Genomic DNA, 3,381 nt, shown 5'->3' on the forward strand with positions numbered 1-3,381 from the left:
TTTAGAGGACAAGAATTAAGAGATAAAGTAGAAATAAGGACTCAGACAAAGCTTCGTGGTCCTTTTGGGGGTGCTGAATCCAGGGAGATGCATCCAAGGATAGCTCTTCTGAAACCTCTGAAGGGAATGTAGACAAGTTGAAAACAGTGTTTTGGAAACCAGTTTTAGAAAACCATTAAAAGTATAATGAAGGAAAGCTGCAGTGAAAGATAATGCAATAAGCAAAGGCAATAGAAAGATGTATTACAGAGACACAGTAATGCTCTCCTGTCTGCCCCATATTGTCCAAAGAGGGGACTTGCTGACTTTTTAATTGGTCACCACCCTTCCTCTGCTCTTTTTCCACTAGTCCAATCACTGCATAAAAAATGATTTCACTTTCCAGTTGACAAATATTCTTGATGACTTCCCATTTTCTGCAGAATAAACCCCCAAATCTGTAACAGTCCTTCATACACTGCTCTTGGAACATTTTTGTTGTTATCATTGCCTTACTCCAGTGACACACAGTGCATCTACAGTTGCTGGCTCCATTCTTGATTGCTCTTCCCATCTTCCATAAAAAAGACATACCTTTCAATTTCTAGCTCATAAGCATCTCAGACCAGCAAGTGTTTCTATACAACTCACCCAGTTCTTGAAGAAGTCTTTTGTTTTGTATCATTTCAGGTCACACCACCCAAATAGCTGCCTCTTGGTGGTGATCTCATGGCTCATACATACAACGTGACTGAATTCATCTTCCTGGGACTGTCTCACAGTCAGGAGGTGCAGAGAGTTTGCTTTGTGATTTTTCTGCTCTTGTTCATGGCGATCGTGCTGGGAAACTTCCTCATTGTGCTCACTGTCATGACCAGCAGAAGTCTGGGATCCCCCATGTACTTCTTCCTCAGCTACCTGTCCTTCGTGGAGATTTGCTACTCCTCTACTACAGTCCCCAAACTCCTCTCAGATCTGCTGGCTGAAAGGAAAACCATATCTCTGTGGGGCTGCTTGGCACAATTTTTCTTCATGCACTTCTTTGCAGGCACTGAGATTTTCCTGCTCACAGTGATGGCCTATGACTGCTATGTGGCCATCTGTAAGCCCCTCAACTACACCACCATCATGAACCAGCAGGTGTGTATGGTCCTGGTGGGAATGGCATGGGTGGGAGCTTTTGTGCATTCCCTTTCCCAGATCCTTCTCGTCTTCCAACTGCCCTTCTGTGGCCCCAATGTGATTGACCACTATTTCTGTGATGTGCTTCCCTTGCTCCAACTGGCCTGCTCAGACACTTTCCTCATTGGTCTGCTGACTGTAGCTAATGGGGGACCTTGTCTGTGACCAGCTTTGTTATCCTCTTTGTGTCCTATGCAGTCATTCTACTTCATCTGAGGACTCAGATTTCTGAGGGTAGACGCAAAGCCCTCTCCACCTGTGGGTCCCACATCACCATGGTTATGTTGTTCTTTGTACCTTGTGTCTTCATCTATCTGAGGCCTTCTACCACTCTGCCTGCAGACAAGATGGTAGCTGTGTTCTACACAGTGGTGACCCCACTCCTCAACCCTGTCATCTACTCCCTGAGAAATGCTGAAGTGAATAAAGTCATGAAGAGGCTGTGGATCAGTACAGTGAAACCAGATGATAAATAGAGGTGGAGCCTTGGTACTGCTCCTTGGGTTTGGAATGATGCTCAGTCCAAACTCAAGGGGCACAATGGGTAGGAGGAGGATAATTCCGGAGTTACCAATCTGGTGTCCATCTGTAAAAATGTCCTTTTATTCACTTGTAAAATATTTCCTCTTATGAATGTACTGAATACACCTAGCCATTTTTAGTTACTTCTAATTTTTTATACTGTAAGTAACACTCCTTAAGTATCCTTGAATAGAAATCTTTAACTAGCTTTTGATTTTAGAACTCATTTCCTGTGGTGAGTTTACTCTCTTAAAGAGTAACTTTACTCAGACTACTCAAATATACCTAAAAGAAGGAACTCTTTAAAATTCTTTCTAAAAGGCCAGCATCACTCTTATATCAAATCCAGACAAGGAGTCAATAAAAAAGGAAAACTACTGACCAATATTCCTGACAAACATAGATACAAAAAATTTTCAACAAGGCCAGAGATACAGCTCAGGGGTACTTAGTTCTTTCCTGGCCTATATGAGGCCTTGGGTTTGAACCTCAGTACTGCAGAAAAGAAAAGAGAGAGAGAGAGAGAGAGAGAGAGAGAGAGATTGAGAGACTGACTTCAACAGAGTAAGTATTTCTTTTATTGGTTCTTGTTAGTTATATATAACATCAGGATTCATTTTCACATAATTTTGAAAGCATGGAATATAATTTACTCTAATTCAATCCCCAGAACTCCCCCTATCTCTCCCCTCTTCCATCCATTCCCTTTATTCTACTCTACTGATCTTTATGCTACTTATACATTTTATCTTGTGGATGTACATGATGGTAAGAGTCACTGTGGTATATTCATATATGCACATAGGAAAGGTAGGTCAGATTCATTTCACTCTTCTTCCTTATCCCCCCAGTAGGTTTGATTGACTCATTTGTTAGCCATATAGGAAAAAACTTTAAAACATGATGAGGTAAATAATCTACGTTTAATTTAGGACTAGGGATGTAGCTTGGTGGTAGAGCACTTGCTAACATATGTAAGGGCCTGGGTTCAAGCTCCAGTATTGCAAAAAAAATTTTTTTTCAATAAAATAATAGCTAACTGAATTTGACAATCCATCAAAATATGATGCAGGGAAGGAAGGAAGAAAATGAGGATGAAGGGAAGGTTAAGTGATTTCAATCTACAAAACACTTATCAAAATGTCCTCTTTACAGAGATGTAGGTAGACAAACATTAGGATAACATAGTGGAATAACCATGGGTGACAGTAATTACTTAGCATTTCATAATAATTGGTGGGGTGAATTTTGAATGTGCCCAACACAAAGACATGATGAATGTATTAGGTGATAAATATGTGATCTGATCTGATCATTACACATTTCATACATGCACTGAAACATCATATCATACCCCATAAATATATGAATTACTACAGAGGGAGGAGGAAATCAAGGAAGTGATTTTAGCCTACTAAACATTTGTCAAGATCCTCCACTTTGCATTTACCCTTTGTTTGAGCCTTCCAATTACCCAAACCCATTATATTGTTAGATACGATGCAGTCAATAGTGTTCCAGAAGATTCAGTAACAACTCCTCACCTCTATCCTTCAAACATTACACCAGGGTATCCTGGTTGCCAAGGAGAACCACAGCAGAAGTAACATTAAGTCCTATATTTGTTGCTGCTGTTCTGAAATATCTCACTAGAAATCCATTTCAAAAAAACACAATAATCAGTCATACGACTTTCTA

The 3,381-nt window shown here is 40.3% G+C and overlaps 1 pseudogene; it reads left to right on the top strand.

The window, feature by feature from the left end:
* The first annotated feature begins 708 nt into the window (after nucleotides 1–708).
* LOC124960210 (olfactory receptor 4X2-like) lies at nucleotides 709–1,637 on the top strand (annotated as a pseudogene).
* The last annotated feature ends 1,744 nt before the right edge of the window (nucleotides 1,638–3,381 follow it).

The sequence above is a fragment of the Sciurus carolinensis genome, chromosome 11, assembly GCF_902686445.1.
Source record: "Sciurus carolinensis chromosome 11, mSciCar1.2, whole genome shotgun sequence".
Classification (NCBI taxonomy): domain Eukaryota; kingdom Metazoa; phylum Chordata; class Mammalia; order Rodentia; family Sciuridae; genus Sciurus; species Sciurus carolinensis.